This window comes from Nothobranchius furzeri, chromosome 6, assembly GCF_043380555.1.
Source record: "Nothobranchius furzeri strain GRZ-AD chromosome 6, NfurGRZ-RIMD1, whole genome shotgun sequence".
Taxonomy (NCBI): domain Eukaryota; kingdom Metazoa; phylum Chordata; class Actinopteri; order Cyprinodontiformes; family Nothobranchiidae; genus Nothobranchius; species Nothobranchius furzeri.
In genome coordinates, this window is record NC_091746.1 from 78,479,941 (window position 1) to 78,500,609 (window position 20,669).

Consider the following 20,669-nt stretch of genomic DNA (forward strand, 5'->3'; position numbering starts at 1 on the left):
GGACAGGTGCTTTCATTATTCTTTGTCAGAGGAACAATGGTTCAGTCTTGATCTGGTACCCTGACAGTGGTAATATACAACAGCTTCCTCTGGGAGGGAGGTGAAAAAGAGGCCATTGTTTCACCAACAGTAAACAGACCACTGGCATTATAGGCAAGAGTTACTATTAATCACACAGCACAGCAGAAAATCTGGTCCACTGCAGCTCCTCTTATTTGAAAAGGATGAAATAAAGTACACAAATGATGATCTCCTGAATAAAAAGGCTTTCGTCTCAACTGCCAATATGCTTTTTTATAAATGAAATTGGTTAATTTGGTTTACACCCCCACAATTATTTGTGTTGTCATTTCTGTCATTTTGATTCTACTAATCAGCCTGAGGTCAGATATCTCCAGCAACCAGCGTGAAGTCGTCTCATGTTCAGTTCAGGATGAGAATTCAACCAGTCATGGAGTTTTCCCTGCTAAGGAATGGAAGAAGCCATGCTTATTGTGATTGAGAGGGGGATCAACGATGAGCTTGAGCACTCAGCCATATTGTGTCTGCTCAGGATCACTTAGATTCATCTGAAGTTTCACCATGAGCTCAGATTTAGAGTCAGGACAGGAACAAATGATCAGGGTGGGAAGGTGTGTGTGTGTGTGTGTGTGTGTGTGTGTGTGTGTGTGTGTGTGTGTGTGTGTGTGTGTGTGTGTGTGTGTGTGTGTGTGTGTGTGTGTGATACATCCAACATTCTGTGAAAGAGAAAATGTTAATGTTCTCTTAGGCCCTGTCCACACGTAGCCGGGGATCTGCCAAAACGTAGATATTTTTCTACGTTTTGGCCTGTCGTCCACACGAAAACGGATCTTTTTAAAAACTCCGGCCAAAGTGAAGATCTGCGTTTTCTCCATTTTGGGTGTCTGCGTGTGGACGGACAAAACCGGAGTTTTAAGGTCCGCAACGTCACTTTCCGCGACAGAAAAATGCTGACATCACGTGTGCGACCTGTGTTTACACTAGCCGACAGCATGGATGCCCTCAGAGCTGCGCTCGCTTTATCAATTGTCCAAGAGCTTTTTGCTTGTTTGTTTTTGCAAGCGGAATTACTGCTGCTTGCAGAAGACCACAGACGAAGGACGAGGTTAAGAACGGGGGAAGTACTGCCGCCTACAGGTCTGGCATGTCCTTAACAACGTATTTATCCGGGTACGTGTGGACAGAGTTTTTTTTTTAAAACGAGGTGGTGTGGATGCAAGTTTTTGGAGGGGTGGATATTCTTTTTTTTTTTTTAAAAACCCGGCTATGTGTGGACTAGGCCTTAGAAAATGGTTGAATTTGTGTTTTCTATTAACCCTGTCGGTTGACTTAATGCAGTCTGACTTCAGTTTTATAAACAAGAGTTCCGTGCCTTTCAATTTACTTATTTTTTAAATAGGGATGCACCAATACCGATACTGGTATGAGACTGATCTGATACTGGTGTCGGTATTGGTAAAAGTTACCCGATACCTGGAACCAATACCAATGCAGTTGCCTGAAAGTGGCTTCTCTGTAACTTGTCATTTCTGATTTTTTTTATCTACCTCAAAGTATTTTTCTGTTGAAAGAAGAAAATTAATCAAAACTTGTATTCATTGCATTTTTTTGTGTGGTAGAACTATCGGTAATTGTATCAGCGTGTACTCTGATCCAAGAATCCCATCATCTTATTGGCAGGTTTTGCTTCATTAAAAATCCATTTATCACATGATTTGATTCCTCAGTAGCGCTTCAAAGTCTTCCTTTTGTTGAGACTTTGATCAGGAGTTTTATCATCTGTGCTGCTGCAGAGTCATCTGTCTGATTTTGTGTGGAACTGTGCTGTTGACTCGAGAGGGAAGAGAGATTAGAGTGGGAAATATATCTTCCTGAACAATCTCTCACCTCTTTTCCACTGATGAAAGCAGGAGTAAACACCAAGTTTACCTTGTTTCCTGCAGTGTTATAAAAACAAACTGCTGCAGCTGCTGCTCCTTTTGTCCTAAGCCTCTCCATATAAAGATGTCAAGACTGAGGGATTTGAGGATTTCCAGTTTCTACATCTGCTCTCTGCTCATTAACAAAGACATTTTACAATCTCCTGGAAGAAAATAGATCGACCTCCAGAGTCATTTGTTGTTCTCGTATCCAAGGGAAGCACAATTCACCTTCAGTTAGCTCTTTAAAGGCTGGGAGATGTCATATGAACCAGCGAGGCTGTGCTCTGAAAAAGCATCTGCTTTGATTCCTCACCAAAGATCTGTTTAGAGATGGATGAGAGCGATTGTGACGAACTTTGCTGCAGCTTATATTTCAAGCCCTTTGATGGTACACATGCTGTAAAATAGCCTGTAACCGACCGTAGTGCAGCCTTCAGACAAACTCTTTGTCCATCGGTTTTTTATATTCCTTCATCTAATCAAATATGACAACAAAGCTTGAGAGAAAAAGAAAATATGAAGAATGGAGTAAATTTTAGGAGGGTTTTACTGCAAATCCTGTGAAAAGTGATGACAATTAATTTGAATGTGTTATTTTCTTTTATTTTCAGCCTTTAAAATAATAATAATAATAATAATAAAGAAAAAAAAATATGGTAAAGTTGGTTATCAAAGACTAACTCATCCAAAAAAGGGCTTGAAAGGAAGAAAGTAAGTTCAGGAAAGAGAATGGCATTACCGTAAATCCTCTAATACAGGTCCGGGCCTGTATTAGAGGATTTACAGTATTTTACATGCACCTTAGTGTCTGCAAAGGTTTGGAATTTAATGAAGCATGCTGCAGAATGGTTATGATAAATGCAGGACGAAGGATGGATGGATGAGATGAGCAAGTAAACTCCAAACACATTTATTTATGTCCTTGCCCTGCTGCCCAAAAATGTTTCTTCTCCACCTAACTGCCCAATATTTAGACTTCCCTCCTAAATTAAATTAATTTTCATCATAAATCCTGAAAGGTAAACAGAAAATGTGTTAAAGTTCAGAAGATTTTCCTGGAAAAAAAACCACGTAGTAAAAATAATATATTTATTTCGGCATTTTACACAGCTGCATTTTTCGTTCCTTGTGAATATTTTAGTACTTCAAGTGAGCAAAATCAGCCACCTGTGATTGATGTCTATGGATTCTCACTGAGTCCTTCTTTCAGTTTAGATGTAAAGTTAATGCACACAGAAAGATGGGAAAGCAATGCGTTTATGAATCTAATTATGAGTCACACGCTAATATACGCTTAGTTATTTATTCATGTTGTTGTAAATGTAGTAAGTAATGCTTTCTAAATGGTGGAAAATAATGTTATATTTCCAATTTTCATGTAATTTTATTTTTTGCCTTAAAGGTGTGGTTGAAAAATTGTTTAATGGTTATTTCTGATTATTATTGGTCACTCTGAGTTTTTCATGCAGGCTGAACATTACAATAGTCTCCTACACCTATCTCCTGCATTTGCTTCTGATAGAAAATAGATGTTGAAATGCTAGGGTTTGATTTCTGTGATGTCACACTGTGAGTTTGCATTCATGGCCTCGCCCAGCTTGGCTCACGCCTGCCCACAGGAAGGCTTTTTTTTTTTAATTAGCAGCAAGGAGAGAGAGAGAGAGAGGAGAGTGTGTTGGTGATAATGATTGCAACATGGCTGAACACAATCAGAAGCAAGATGTGTGCATTTCATTAATAATTAGCAATCCTACTGTTTTCAGCCCACATCTGCACCAGCAAACTTCTGCATCTCAGAACAGGAGCATCATAACTTATTTTTTATTACTCATGAGGCATTGATTTACACAAGAGAGCACTGCAAATGTATTAAATAAACGAGTAAACCACACCTTTAAAAATCTCCTGCTGCTATTGAGAGCAACCACTGGCCATCAGATGTGTACCTGTATGTTTCCATTATAGAAAACAATCGACACAGAGTTGAATAAAGTTGAGTTTTCATACATTTGTACTGTTGTAACATAAAACGCTGATTTCTCAGCAGAGACTCGAACTTCAGCTAAAACCCCTGAAGACAAACTGCTTTTCCTCACCACAGGCGTGTGTCTTAATATCATTTTATACATAAAGCAACAATTAAGATTGCATTAATCTTCTCCTTGTTCCTCCTGCATGCAGAGAAAACTGTATGTATGGTGCAAATGTGTAACATAATCATGCACTCTGCAGGGGAGTGGTTCCACCCACTGAAGCGTGTAATTGTATTACACATCATGTGTCCATCCCATTGCAGAAGAAAGTTAGTAGGAGCAGTATTTTATGTTTTGTAAACAGTGCATTTGCACTCCTTCCACATAATTCCAATTAAACAGTTTTTATCAAAAAGGTACATCTGATTTTTAAGTTTGTCTAGAATGCATCCTGCAATGTCATATCTTTGAAGGCCTGCTAAGTACTTCTAAAGCTCAGTATTTACTAGCAGCCATGTAGAAATCAATTAAAAGGCCCTTTACTCCTTTTACTTGCAGCTCAGACAGTAAATCATTGTCACAAAAATGAGGATTTTCTTTATTCCTGATAAAAATATAACCAAAGTGAGATGTCAACAGAAATATAAAGACAGTTTTTTGTATATTTTTCGTCTGCTTAAATCTTGTGGTTAGTCAAAATCTTAGTGGCAAAGGAAAAGGACCTGAGGCAGAAGTTTGCTTGAATCTGTTTGGTGAGCGAGAAAATTTGTTAAAATTTCTATCCAGCTCAGAGTCAGTGATGCTGCTGTGAAGACACTTATGAACATTTCTCAGTATAGTCAGCGCAAGATAGGTATTTGTATTAATTACCATTTATTATTAGCTTTTTTTAGCTTATCTTTTTTTATATTTGCAACAATTGTGTGATTCAAGTTTAAGGTCATGCTGTCAAGCAGAAGAAAATGGATATCTTCCTTCTGGGTTGGAGGGTTGAATCTTGCCTCACGAGGACAAGAAGCAACAATTAAGAGTTTTCCTCATCTCAGGATTTATGTATGATTTATTTAGAAATATGCAAAAGTGATGGTCTTACCCTACTAATGTAAGCAACCAGTCACATTTTGTTGCCAAGCCCACTCCCCATCCCGTAGAGCTCCATGCAATTTCAGTTGAGCGCCACTCAGCATTAGCCAATCAAAACAATCTGACAATCTCAATCACAGAGCGTGCACACACATTTGTGGAAGTATCTAGACTGATGCAGCTGACGACACTTCTTGTGGACGAGTAAGCATTTAAAGAGGAACTAGGAAGTTTGGGCTTGCTTTTAGCACCCCCTAGTGTCCCTTTGTAGAACCGAAAGAAAAACCTGTCTCCTTGCTGTGCGTTCGTCTTTTTAACACCTTAATGGAACATCTGAAATGTGTCCCCAGCCTTTATTAGTGTCTACATAAATTAAACAAATCAGCTTTGTTATTGTCTAAAACATGCTGGAACCAGACTGCAGCACCAGGTATGTGAGCAATTTTTTTTCTAAGTCCCACCAGAGCTAAAGTTGCAAGTGGAATAAAGGTGCTGGGTGGCCTTTCATTATGCCTGTAAAGGGTTGTTTGAGCACATACTGGCTCAAGAAAATGATTTTAAAAAATATGAAAATGTCACGGTCCGTGGTGAGCCTCCTGCATTTCACCTGTATTTTCTGAGCATTGTTTTCAGGTGGGCGTGTCTGAGAGTCTGAGAGTCTCCAGCTGCAGCCAATCCAGTCATTACGGCCCAGGGGATTTAAGGAGCAGTGTGGCACTTCACTTCGCCGGATGATTACTCTATCTTGGGTAGCTCTAGCCTTAACCTGTCTTGATCCTGTGAAATTTCTAGTTCCTAGTCACTAACCTGTGTTTGAAGCTCTGCTTGATTTCTGTCATCAGAAGAAACCCTGATTATCCTCCCCTGCTCTGCTCCAGGTTTCTCTTTCACACTCCACCACCTCCATAACCAGCTTAGACTCCTGCACACCAGATCACGCCGTCTCCTCCCCTGGCCGCTCGCTCTCAGCCGCTCACCTGCCTCCACCAAACCGCTGCTCCTACCTACTCTCTGGACCAACAGTCCCATCACCTTCTGGAGCTTTCCTGCTCACCCAGACCTGACCAGTCCCTCCGGAGGTTCTCACCACTACTGCAATCAGTAAGCTCCACTCCCAATATCATTCTCCGTCATTCCTCCTTATACTCATTTTGTCTCCCTCCTCAGAGTTCCATCCTGAAATCTTGCTGCCAGCCTGCCCGTCGTCTGTTCCCCTCGTTGCTCTTCAGTATATAATAAAGTCGTTTTACTTACTTACCGGTTCCTGTGTGGTGATTCTGCATGTCGTCGGTCAAAAAACTGCCGCCCGCCATGACAGAAAAAGCTTAGCCAAGAACATTGGCTGGCCCAATCCCAATACTCGCACTTGCACCCTTGCGCCCTTCAATTGTGCATTCCCGGTCAGGGGTGCGAGTGTGTAGGGTGTTCTGATTCTCAAGTGCGAAAGTTGACCACGCCCCCATTACACCTTTAATCTGCACTTCACCCAAGTCCGCAGCGATGCAGCCCTCGGGCAAGGGTATTACCCACAAGTCACTGCTGCAGGAAAAAAGGTTCCAGTTCCTTTTCTGAAAATGTGTATTTTCTAATGAAATTAGTTAATTTTAGGACAATTAAGTGATGCTCTAAAACTTTTAGATAAAGCAGCAATAAATGTAAAATTATTTCAAGTAACTGTTTTGGCTGTTTGTTTAAAAGTTGTTAATAAAGGTTTTTGAAAAGTATCACAGCTACCAGGATCCTGGCGTGCGTTGTAATCGATGACGCAATGGATGGTTTTAGGCTGAGTGTATTTTAAATAAGATGCACTTAAATGTCAAAATAATGACCACACATGTCTACAGCACCATTAGACACTAATTTTAGAACTGAAATAATAAGATCGTGGACACAAGCTAAGGTGAGGAGCTCTGTCATGTGGAGGGAGCTCATAGTAGAGCTGCTGCTCTTCCTCGTTACAAAGGTGTCATTTGAAGTTGGAGTAAATGATTGGGATGCTTCCTGGTTGCCTCCCTCTATAGTTTACTAGGCATGCCCCATGTGTAAGGAACCCTTGGGGCTGACTCAGAACCCACTAGAGGTACTGTAGCTCGCAGGAGAAGCTGGACAGTGTCATGGGGAGTGGGATGTCCGTGTCTGGATAAGTTACTTGCATGAAATGACTTTGGAATAAAATGGATTTATGTGCTAATGAATTAATTGATATTGATGTTTGAGTCCTGTTGACTCCCGTTCAGATGAATCCTTCTTCATTGTATCAATCAAATGCGCTGCTTTTGACTTGCTGCAACACAAATCATGACTGATTCATTTATTCTTGGCATATGAAAGGGTGAACTTTCCTTAAAAGGGTTTTTTTCTTCTTTTTTTTTTAGATTTCTTGAAGTTGATGCCAAATTGCAACAAGGTTCTTCACTTTTTTGTATTGAAAGATTTGGATTTTCCGTTGAGAAAAAAAGTCAAAATACATAGTAAAATGGTGCTTTGACAGCATAGTTTTTCAAGTTTTTCTAAAGTGATTTCTTGAATTTAAATGAAGTTTTTGAATTGCATTTAAATCATGAGCAGTTCTGGTCTGACAACCCATTAATGGCCATTTCCTAATTATTTTAAAATCTGGCTTAAAAGCTTCTTTGTCACTTCCAGAGTCACAATAACACACACACACACACACACACACACACACACACACATACACACACACACACACACACACACACACACACACACACACACACACACGCACACACATTTCACAGGATCGCTTTTAACTTTGATGTCGGCACCATCTTCTGTAAATGTCTGATTCTGAATCGAGCAGAAACAATTCTGGACTATTTGGTTTTAAAGCTTCCATGAAGAAAATTTACTCAATCTGCTGGACAAAAGCCCAAAACTATAACAACTCAAGGCATTCATGGTGCATTTACTCAAATTTCAAAACAGCTGCTGTATAATTCCCTAGGAATATATAGCTGCACTTAATACAACTGAATGTGGACCTCATCTTCTTCAGAAAATGAAGAGGTTTCTAAATTCTCCTGAGTAGAGCAAGGTTTTGAAATACCCAGAGAGACAACCACCAACAGCCATTTGACTTTTCAATAGGATGACGTGATGACAAGCATGACTCATTGTTCTGTAAATAACAACGTGTCATGCATGTTTATGACTGTTGATGAGGCAGGGAATATAATGGTGAGCATTCCGTTCTGACCTTTTCATGTTTTCTGCTTCCACACATGCTGTCCATAATCAGCTTTTCATTATTAAGGCAACCTCAATTTATTTTCTGCCTTAGAATGAAATCCAGCTCCCAAGGTTCTCTTCATACAGGATAACGGCTTCCCTATCATATATATATATATATATATATATATATATATATATATATATATATATATATATATATATATATATATATATATATGTATGTATATATATATATATATATATATATATATATATGTGTGTATGTATATACATGAATATATATATTCAAATTCAAATTCAAATCAAAAATACTTTATTAATCCCAGAGGGAAATTGATTTTATATATATGTATATATATATATATACTGTATATGCAATTGAATGAGTGACGTTGACAATCCACCTGCTCGCAGCCATTTACAATATACCGTAGATCCTCTAATACAGGCCCGGGCCTGTATTTGACTCAAGCTCATCAAGCTTATCAGGCCTTTATTGGAAGGGGGGCCAGTATTAGAGGCAGGCCTCTATTTCTATTTGAGCAAAATGAACTAATGGTTCGCTGGAGTTTTTGACAATTAATATTGCGCCCACATTTTCAAAGTTAAACACATTTTTTTAACAACGGTAGTTTCAGCTTCAGCCATCTCCCCCCTCCCCCTGCGCAGCGGCCGCAAACTCACTGATGGGCCTGCAGCCTCTCAGTGTTCCTGCTGCTCTAAACATTAAAAAAATTATTTCATTTTCTGTTCCTCACTTCTGATTACCTTCAATGGTGTCTGTGTGTTGCTACCACCAGGTACAAAAACGAACTTGTTTTTATTTGACTATTTTTCTGTCCTGCCTGTTTATTATCTTCCTGCATCTCCTCTCAATCCTAAAGAGAAACTGCTACCTGGGTTCATATATATTCACCTTATGAGTTACCTTTGAACTGCAGTTCTAAAAGATCTACCGACCGCAAAAACAGCGGAGTGCTCGCTGCTTGGTGGCCGCATCAGTGATCAGTGCGTCACCGGATGACAAGGTGATGCGCCCCGCTCCACAGCGAAATGCATCAGGCGCAAATAAAAGACAGAAAACATTAAAGGAAATGAGCCGACATGAACGATCACGTGTTAAATAATTTTTTGAGGTGGCGACACCTGATTGTTACTGTGGCCATGCTCAGGAGGCAGATCTACCGACCGCAAAAACAGCGGAGTGCTCCCTGCTTGGCGGCCGCATCAGTGATCGGTGCGTCACCGGAGGACAAGGTGATGCGCCCCGCTCCACAGCAGTGAAACACATCAGGCGCAAATAAAAGACAGAAAACATTAAAGGAAATGAACCGACATGAACGATCGCGTGTCAATACCGATGCTCTGGCACAGCGCATTGACACCCCCCCCCACCCCCCCACCCCCCCACCCCCATGAGCGCAGGAGCTTGTCACCTGCTGACAGCAGGCTGCTGTCTTTTCCGAGGGCTGCATCTTGCCGGTCATTATCATGTGACAGCGACTAGTCGACCACAGGCATAACAAGTCACTATAGTGAAGTCGACTAGTTCATACAACCCCTGCTACTGCTCCCCAGATTGTTCTGCAGCATAATCAGCACGTTCTCTTTGAACTTGATATAAATTTTCGCCTCCTCTTTGTCTCCGCATGGTTAAAGTTACCCTCGCGGTCTATCACTGGCAAATCAAAAGTGAGACGATGACACAACCGCCCCCCGTACTTGCTTGTTACCACATTCCACCCGGCCACAATAAGAGACCGGCCATTATTCACCTCCGCCAACTCTGACACCGGCAAAAATATGAGACCCGGCCGTTAATTGAATACAGGCCTGTATTAGAGGATTTACGGTATATGTATATATATGATATAATGATAAATGACCCTCACTTGTATAGCACCTCTCAGTGTAAGGACTCCAAAGCGCTTTAAACTACAGTGTATCATTCAGCCATTCACACACTGATGGTGATGAGCTATGATGTAGCCACAGCTGCCCTGGGGCGCACTGACAGAGGCGAGGCTGTCAATAACAGGCGCCACCGGTCCCTCCGATCACCACCAGCAGGTAAGGTGGGTTAACTGTCTTGCCCAAGGACACAACAGCATTATTCTCTGTCCGGAGCCGGGATGGAACCTGCAACCTTCAGACAGACAGACAGACAGACAGACAGACAGACAGACAGACAGATAGATAGATAGATAGATAGATAGATAGATAGATAGATAGATAGATAGATAGATAGATAGATGATAGATAGATAGATAGATAGATAGATAGATAGATAGATAGATAGATAGATAGATAGATAGATAGATAGATAGATAGATAGATAGATAGATAGATAGATAGATAGATAGATAGATGATAGATAGATAGATAGATAGATAGATAGATAGATAGATAGATAGATAGATAGATAGATAGATAGATAGATAGATAGATAGATAGATAGATAGATGATAGATAGATAGATAGATAGATAGATAGATAGATAGATAGATAGATAGATAGATAGATAGATAGATAGATAGATAGATAGATAGATAGATAGATAGATAGATAGATAGATAGATAGATAGATAGATAGATAGATAGATAGATAGATAGATAGATAGATAGATAGATAGATAGATAGATAGATAGATAGATAGATAGATAGATAGATAGATAGATAGATAGATAGATAGATAGATAGATAGATAGATAGATAGATAGATAGATAGATAGATAGATAGATAGATAGATAGATAGATGATAGAGCTGTTTTTGTAGAAGCCTCATAGGATGCAGATTAAGGCAAAAACAAACCACAATTGAAGAATATTATGAGTGATGAAATATTCAAATGAGAGATTTAGGAACAAGAATGCTCTTTGAACATAAGGCCTAATTCAGCCACATTGACTTTTCTATCTTAAGCATGGAAACACATATTCATTGTAATGTTTTATGATTTGGGAGGCTTACCAGTTATTATGCTGAGCAAAACTTTTCGTTCATATTGATAGCACCTTTCCATTCAGAGCATCTCACAGATGCACTGAAGCTGGGAATAAATATTCCTAACCGAGCGAGGAGCCTCTCCGGAGAGCTGTAGCTGCTACAGAGCTCACAAAGGAGCCATCTTCAATCTCATTTATCCTGAAGATAACAAATGTGTTAATACCTTTGTGTGAAGGTTGCTCTCAGAGTGAAAAGGTAAAGCCGAGCACATGTCGTTTAATAATTTAGTTTGGATTTTCTGTCTTCAAGAACAGCCAAGAAAAAAAAACACCTAACCAATCCTAATCTCATAAGAATCCTAGCAGACATGTTTCAGATGGAAACTTTAGATTCATAAATTTGTCAACAAAATTATAGGTGGATGCTTTGTAATTGTTAAACCAGATCTCATTGTAAAACGTCTCTGGGAATTGGCTCATGAGCTTATCTAGTCTGCACACTCCTAAAAACCCAGAGGGCTCACAAAGGAAGCTGCAGGAGGAAGCAAAAAGGGCAGCATGATCACAAATCTGCCACCTCCCACCTGAGTGTGCATAATAATCCACAGTACATTTCACAAATATAACTGCTTTTTTATTGGAGCAGAAACAGCCCCTTCAAGGGTTTGAATAGATTGCTAAAGTAAGTTAGAGTAAATATCTGACTTTATGACATCTTTCACTCCTTAAAGGCATGAACATTCACAGATTTTAGAATCATCTTTTCCTGTGTCATTTCAACCCTCTGCAGCACACTGATGAGGATCTTAAAGGTGCATGAAGGACAAATGACATCCTGTGGTCAAATGTGGTACTGCAGTCAATGTATTATAACGAATGAGTTAACTCTGAGAAGCTGTTGCCAGTTACAGACCAGCACCAGAAGATTATAGATGATGAGTGAAGATGATTAAATACACTGTAACATTGAGTTGTTGGTAACTGAGCCAGAACCAGGAAGTATGGAGGCGAGATACATTGTAAATAATGACTATGTCCCTGCTTCCTGATCATGTGATGTCTGCCTGTCACATGAAACGCCACGAAATGGCCTGATTTTGAGATCCACAGGTCAAGTCCACAGCCAGGTCATTTTGCCCTAGCTACGACTCCTACCCAAGGGTAGAAATCCCATTTCAATTGGGGGGGGGACAATGAACAGTAAAACTTCAGAGAGTAATTTTTGGGGGGGACATGAAAAAAAATGCTCTCTACATACAACACTCAGGATTTCCCTTGCATAGGCGTAGCTGTGGCGGGCCGCCACGGATGAAATCCCACCGCCACGCCTACAAGATCCCAAGTTTTTTTTTCTTTTTTTTGCGATGTTTCCCGAAGAAGCAGCGGGAACTACTATGTTGTCTTTTGTGATCACAGCCGGCAGGCAGCAAGGAGGAGCAGGCAGGGCAAGGTGAAGTTACAGCATAAGTTACTGAGTTTAAAATTAGAAAGGTAGCAGTGGATATAATGCTTTGTGGTTTACATGTTTCAGTAGCATTAAGATAAACGAGTGTTGACGATCTTGACAGGGTTTCCTCCATTGCTTACTAGGCCAGGATCTCCTCCCCCCACCAGGCTAAGCATCACTTATTCATGTAAAATGTATTTATTTTTTCGTGTCTGACTTTAACCGCATCTAATACTGTATTACGGCGTGAGCGCAATAGCGACAACTTAAGATCGGTGTGTGAGCAGCGTGAGAGGTCGGGTGTTTTCATCTGAACCCTTAAAACCTCCAGCAGGCTACGCTGCGCTATTGACGTGTTAGCGCGCGGCGCTAACAACTTAGCAACGTGACATGTCTCGGAGAAAGCATAAAAACACGTTGGACGCTTCTTCTGAAGCGGGAAAATAACACTTCTTCTTAAGCAGAGCACGACGTTGCCTCGGCTCGTTCACCCTCTGCCGAGCCGGATTGAGCTCGATAACATTGACCCAGCACAGCCACTGGGTCGTTGGAGCTGCCCCGTGACTGCCTGATGGAAAACCAGCGGGTTTCATCAGACTCGTAAAGTTTCTTGTTTTTGCTGGGGACCCCCTGTATTTTACCGCTCCCTCCTGCAGTCTTCAGCATTTAAAATTTAAAATGATTCTCTAAATTCCGTGTATCAATAGAAAAAATCTCTGCCTCTGCCAGCTGCAGTAAATGTAGTCTCCAAATAATAAATAAGAGGTGCATTTATCTGTGTATCTCCTTCGATCCGCATTAGTGATATTTTCAGCACCAGAACAGTGAAGCAAAGAAAGATTCCTGAGTTTGTTAGTAATTTTATTTATTAGGTGCATCTAACCTGTTTTATTTTTCTCCGAAATTAGATCAAATCAGTGGTTCTATGGGTTGTTATTTAGAGACGTGTCATAATTCCTCCCCAAGAAATGACATGGCTATTAGCTGACTAACAGCTACACGTGTGGTCGGATGCAAAGCATTAATTTTAAGTACTTAAACATATCTAACTTTTTCACAACAAAGAGAGAGAACATAAATGTCAAATTAAAATTTTATTAAATCACATAACATGAAAGCTACTAAAATCCAAATAGTTCCATATTGATTTGAATACATTTGAAATTTTCCTTCTAAATATGGCTAGAAAAAATAACAAACTTCAAATCAGCTTTCACAAGTCAAGTATCAAAACGACTGAAATCTCTTTAATAAATCATAGAAATGTTTGTAGGCTATTAGAGAATAACTGTAATATTTAATAACTTTATCTAAGTCCTACTGAACGAAAAGATACACAAAATCTAAAAATGTATTCTTGAAATATTTGTTTCATTTTAATAATAAAAATTAAAAACTTTTACTTTAAATATACACTAAACATATACATACTCTATACTTTATCTTTCAGTTTAATCGATCTCTCACTTTTCTCAGTTTCCAGAGTGTTTTTGGGTCTGCGGGGATCTTTGGCTCTATGTTTTACACTGAGAGCTTTGAGCAACGTGCCTCCACCACACATTTGCTGCAACCAGTTCATCCCTAAGCTGCACGGTGCACCTGCACTTTGACATTATGTAAACAACTGCGGAGCCTGGAGAAGACGGGATAAGAGCGGTTAAACGCTGTGGTTTTCCATACATCGGACCAGTTAGTTTTGATTCTACCATACTCATCTGCTAAATAGGATGAAACACGGACATTTTCATTGATCTATAAATGCTCTGCAGATTCCAGGGGCAGACCGTGAAAGCGTACGTGTCCGGAAAAAGGAACTTTTGGTCTCCTTAGTGAATGGAATAATAATAGCGGAATAATCCTGGAATGACCAGAGAACGTGAAGTGACAACTTTTTTTTACTGTGGTGGTGGTGGTCTGTCATAAAGGGATCTCCGACCGGTGATCAAAATCTAAAGATAATCAGTGTCTATGTTTGTCATTTATGACCACATTTGACATACATATTTAAGTTTGTAGAACAAGCGTGTGATAAATGACTTACTGCTGGAAACTGCTGGCTTTTTGATTCCCGCTTCCTGTGAGCCTGCGGCTGCTGTGAAGCTGTGAGCGAGGCAGAGCCGGCAGCCCCGCCTGTTGGAAGCAGCGCGTGTGGACCGACCGTACCAACTTGAGGAATTGGGGGGGGGGGGGGGGGGGGGGGTTACGACTATAATTTCTCAACAATTAAAAACACATTGTTTTGTATTTGCAGGCTAACTTTTACGTTGTGGTTTTAGAAGAAAATACAGGTTTACTGATAGCATTTATGTGTTTACAATAACTTTTGTGGGGGGACAACTTTGTGTGTGTGTGTGTGTGTGGGGGGGGGACGTATCCCCCCATCCCCCTGGGATCCCCGCCAATGCTCCAACCTACAATGTTTTCCCTCACAGGAGACTGAAAGCCTGACGCCCTGAAAGAGATAATTAAATCAAACAATAACATTCTCTCCCACCAAGGTCCCTTTACAGAGGAACTCATTAAATGAACTCCTCAATTCACAGAGGAAAGAAGATTTTAAAATTAAAGATAATCATTAACTAAACATTTGTTTATTGCTACTTATAATAATTATAAAACAATGAAATGTTTCATTAATCTGTGCTTAATGATATATGTTTAGCATGTTTACTTGACGAGGTCATCACCATCTGCACTCACACAAAAACAAAGTACAGTATAGTTAAATGACCGCTTGACATGTAGTTAACCTTTTGCCCAGTTCAGAGACTGAGATTCTTGGTAATATTCCTCAAACTTGTCAAATTTTGGTTGGCTATTCAATCATAATTGAGTTGTATTGTTCCATTACAACTAGACCACTCTGGGATTTCTTGAGTTCAAGAGCAAGCTTCGGACTGGCCATCTGTCGCAAAAACCTCTTAAACCATCAAAGATTTTGACACGTCGTCAAAACCTTTTAAACCATTTTCGCACCTGTGTGTGTGTGTGTGTGTGTGTGTGTGTGTGTGTGTGTGTGTGTGTGTGTGTGTGTGTGTGTGTGTGTGTGTGTGCTCTGTCTTCTCGATCCCCAGTGAGTCGTGGTGGATGGCTGCTTATACTGAGCCAGGATCCTCTGGAGATTTCTTCCTGTTAAAAGTGAGTTTTCCTCTCCACAGTTGCTAAATGCTTGCTTAGTATGAGGATTGGTGTATAGTCACTGCCACTAGCCAGTGCCTTGATGCAATTTGCTGGGTTCCTTATATAGGAAACTTTTTACTGATTGGCTTAATGAACTGACCTGTATTGGAATGTTTACTGTGTGAAGTGCCTTTAGACGACTCTTGTCGTGATTTGGCGCTTTATAAACTTGAATTGAATTGAATTCTGGTAAAAAAAAAAATACAAGCTAGATGTATAATTTAAGATGCAGACGCTGCAGGCCGGTGTCTTTGGCTATACTTCTTATCATCTGCAGGTAAGGCTCCACAGATTTACTGTGCCTCTTGTTTATCAAAGACAACATGCTTTGCAGTTTTCACAATTTACATGAATCCTAAAGTTATTTCTATTCAGCTGCTGCACGGGAGATGTGCTACTGCACAGGTCGCACACCCAAAGAAACGTCAGTTTTGATTGCAAGGCCATCTGGAGGGTTCACTCATAACTCAGACAATTGGGAAAAAAAAGGATTTTGATTTGAAGCAGATGAATAATAGCATGAAAATAGAGGAAAGCAGTAACGAAACCAAACTTTCCTCATGTGATATTGAACTCTGCTGTCAGGTTTCAGAAACTGCAACCCAAATCCCTTTTTCTGCCCTAAATTCTTCCTCTTTGAGGATGAAGTGTGGGATTTTCAGAGCTTGGAGATTAGAAAACTTTTTTTTTTTGCCATTAAGTACAGCGGATTGATCCAATGATGACCTTGTTGTGTTGGAAGAGCAGTGGGGAGCTAGTCCAGGGAGACAAAGTGAAGACAATCCCTGGAGGGCCCAGCTTGTGCACATGAGTATAAAAGTATAAACACAATGTATAAAGCGCATCCATCCATCCATTCAACTCTTCTCATCCAGGGTCAGGTCACAGGGGCAGCTGCTTAAGCAGAGTGGCCCAGACTTCTCTCTCCCCAGACACTTGGGCTAGCTCCTCCGGGGGAATCCCAAGGCATTCCCTGGCCAGCCCTGAGACATAGTCAGCGTGTCCTGGGTCTTACTTTGGTTTGCCTCCCGGTTGGACATGCCCGGAAAACCTCACGAGGGAGGCATCCTAACCACATCTTCAAAGCACATCAACTGGCTCCTCTTGATGTGAAGGAGCAGCAGATCTACTCCGAGTCTTCTGGATGACCGAGCGTCTCACCCTATCTTTAAGGGGGAGCCCAGACACCCTGCGGAGACAACTTATTTTGGACACTTGTGTCTGTGATCTCATTCTTTGGGTCACAAACCAAAGCTTGTGACCATAGGTGAGTGTAGGAATGTTGATCAACCAGTAAATCAAGAGCTTTGCCTCGCGGCTCAGCTCTTATCACCAGGACAGATCGGTACATCACCTGCATCACTGCAGACACAGCTCCAATCCACCTATTGATCTCCCGATCCATCTTTCCCTCATTTGTGAACAAGACCCCTCCACCACTTGGGGCAGGACCTCGTCCCCAACCCGGAGAAAGCATTATACGTTCTATCGTTGTACAAAGTGCAATTCTCTAAAATCTAAGTGTAGGCCGTTACATTTAAAAGCAATAATGCATTTTTTTAAATCTTTTTTCCCCCTCCCTTTGCTTAAACACAACAGAATTTGATGACCTCAGACTCAAAGATTTAAGCTCCATTCCTAGTTTATGCTAGATGTGTCAACTCTACAGAAGCCCCTTGCTGTATTTGTGAGGACGACTTCACTAACAGGCAGGGTTAACACCCTGCACTGATAATACAAACAGATGAGAGGAAATGGGTGGCTCTTTTGCTTTATTCACTGTGTAATTATATAGACACAGAAAATAAGGAGACTGTTTAGACTGCGAGAGAAAATCGGGTCACCCAAAGAAAACACTTGCATGCACAGATGGAACGAGCAGCAAATAAAATAAAATTTGCGTAATAAAGCTTTATGAGATTCAAACTAAACAATTATGAGAAGAACATTTTAAAGTCAAATAAAATAAATAAAAAAGAAACACTAATACCGCTGACCTTATTTCCTGAGGCAGCATTTATAGCCTGTCTGAGCGTAAACACTGTCACCTCTGCCCGGTGGCTTGAGGCCATGGGTTGGCCTAAATCAGGCTAACGGAGCAGACAGAACAGAACGGTGATAAGAGCTTAAAAGTCAACTGCAAGATTTTAAGATTAAGCCTTAAGTACTGGGATTCGGTGTGATTACGTTACTGCACGTGATGTTGCCTGGCAGCTGTAACTGGTTAAAAAAACTGGACGGTGCATTAAAATGGTCTGTGTTTTCAAAGCTAAATGTATATTTATAATTACCGCAATAGAAAGAACAAGTTCTGTGAAACAGCATATTCCAGAGTTTGGTTTGCTAAATTTGATTTTTCACACAAGTATGAACTCAGCGTGCACATTCAGAAACTCAAACTGGCATAACTTCAAAAGGAAACACCTCATCAATAATTGGCATTAGCTTCATTCTGTAAACCTGACTAATGAGTTTCAGCAAAACAAGCAAATACATAAATGCATCTCCTCAGATTCCTTCTTTTTTTGTGTTGCCTGAAAATGTTCAAGAAACAAAACATCTAAAGAATATATTTACCATACATGTGTTTACTTTGCAAGTTTCTTAATGCATGCATTACAATTTGTCTCATTAGAGTGGAAACTTATTCTTTTAAAACAAATTCTGTTTTTTAACAGGATTAGAATTTTATCAGAATTTGAGATTAGCTACAACAGATTTATTTCATCACCAAAGGGTCAGAACATTCCTGTGAGTTTTTGACTTTCTCAGTTTTAGAATTTCTCTCTTGATTTGCCCATTTGAGCTTATTATTTTTGCTTTCCTAAACTGTCTTTATTATTATTTTATAGAGATTCCGAATATGGTGCCGATTTTATGACTTTTTATAGAAGTTCTTAATTGTTTTAAACTGGTTTGGATTATTTTACTTTTTACAGTGGTTTCTAATTATTTAATTGTTGCTTTTACTGTTTCTTTCTTTCCATATTACATGTTTGGCATGTTAGCCACCGTCTGGGTTGTGTAAAGTGTTTTATAAGTAAACATGGATTGATTCTTTTTGTACGCTGATAAGTTTCATCTCCTCCATAACATTTGACATCACACTCCCACCATGTGAAAGCTCAGAAGTCCAGTTTTCACTTCTCCCTCTCCCTCTCTCTCTCTCCCTCTCTCTGAAGGTTCTGCGCATGCGCCAAGGCTGGAGCCTCCTCTGATTTGACAACCCTGGAATCGAGCGCACAGCCCACTATGTTGCAAGGCTCTCTGTTACTAGCGCATCACCCATTTGCACCTGCCTACTCCGTTGTTGCGGCTGGAGAGCTGGGAGGGGTCATTATTTCGCAGGCACCGTGGGAGGAGGAGGCATTTCCGACACACCGACAAAAGCGTGTTGCCTCAGCTTCAGCACCACAAGATTACGGAGAGCGTCCGACCGGATAGTCAGTCACTCTCTGGGGGTTTGCTGAACAGGAGAACACCATTTTTGGGGAGTACCTTGTGAAATCAAGGACCCGCGCACAGTTTGACAACCTGCAAGAGGCGTCACCTCCACCAATTCAAGGTAATAGTGAGTTGGGAGCCTTGGCTGGTGAGATGGGGAGGTTTTTCCAGCTAGCAGCTTGTTAGCCTTTTACACTTACTGCACCTCCGTGCTGCTAACGTTAGCATTAGGCGATGTCCGGCTTTTCATTCATCACAGACTGAGCCTCGGCTTCCGCGCTTGGGTGCTAAAGAAGTCACCGCAGCGGGATACGGAACAACTCCCGGTTCTCTAACGAGACTCGTTTATTTTCTCAGCCGGACTCGTGTCTGTTAGCATGAACCAGCGTCGCCCACTCCGCTGTAGCCTTCTCTTAACTGCACCCCAACACTGCTATCCAGCGAGCCGAGTGCTGAAAGGCTGCTCCGGCAATAACAAGCTGCTAGGCTAAGCTAACACACACACAGGACACTTTTTGTTCACTCGTAAATCACACACCTGCATTTAATTGCTGATTAATTATTAACCAGCTGGTTCATAATTAGCCCTCTACTGACTTATGAGCGGTGCGACTTCCTGCCTTCTTGTGTTTACCTTTTCTAATAATGTAAATTACATCTTTTGTTGGGCTGGCAGGTCTCTGTAGCAAATTAGTTTAAGTTTATAGGAGTAGATTTGAACGTTTTTTTTAAATGCACCACCAATTTAGATGATTTTTTAAAAAAATAATTCCTAAATTCTTGGTTTCATTTGCAAACTGATGCTACATGTCTCACCATGCAAGTGCAAGCTGACTTTGTAGAGCAGTCTCAGTGAGCTCTGTTTGTGCATCTCGGTAACCTGGCAGTTTTAATGTGCTGGTTCATAATCAGCATGCAAAAAGATGCAAGCTTGATGAAGTTGAAGTGTGTAACTGAAAAAACATTGAAAAAATCTTATTTCTGATTTAGTTTTTCATGAAAATAGTCTCCTACACCTATGTCCTGCATTATATTCTGATAGAAAAAGATGGTGAAACTCTAGAATTTGAAAAGCCTGAAAGATCTACATCACACCATCAATTAACATTCACCCATCTTAGCTCGCGACGGGGAAGGCTGTCGTTGGTTTAGCATCCAGGAAACGGCAGAGAACGTCTCAGCTAGAAGCATTAGCAACTCCACCACATGGCTGAACTCCTCCAGGCTTGTGTTGTTTGTGGAGATCAAACATTACAGTTGCAAAGCAAACAAGTTCAATGGTAGAGTCGTGTTGCCGTTATCCAGCTAGAGGAGAGATGTCCAAATATCAGGAAATAACAATCCAAATTCTGCCATCTGAAACTCAGCTGTGATGTGGCAATCTTCGGCCCAATCCCAATACTCGCACTTCCATTCTTGCACGCTTCAGTTGTGCATT

At 40.7% G+C, this 20,669-nt stretch overlaps 1 protein-coding gene across 3 annotated transcripts in view; it reads left to right on the forward strand.

Moving 5' to 3' along the window:
* Positions 1 to 19,122: 19,122 nt before the first annotated feature.
* ctnna2 (catenin (cadherin-associated protein), alpha 2) overlaps positions 19,123 to 20,669 on the forward strand; it is a 439,259-nt gene continuing 437,712 nt past the window's right edge. For all 3 annotated transcript variants that reach the window (XM_015943640.3, XM_054744800.2, XM_054744799.2), the window contains exon 1: positions 19,123 to 19,352. The gene's annotated coding sequence lies outside the window, so the exon portion shown is untranslated. The remainder of the gene's footprint in view (positions 19,353 to 20,669) is intronic.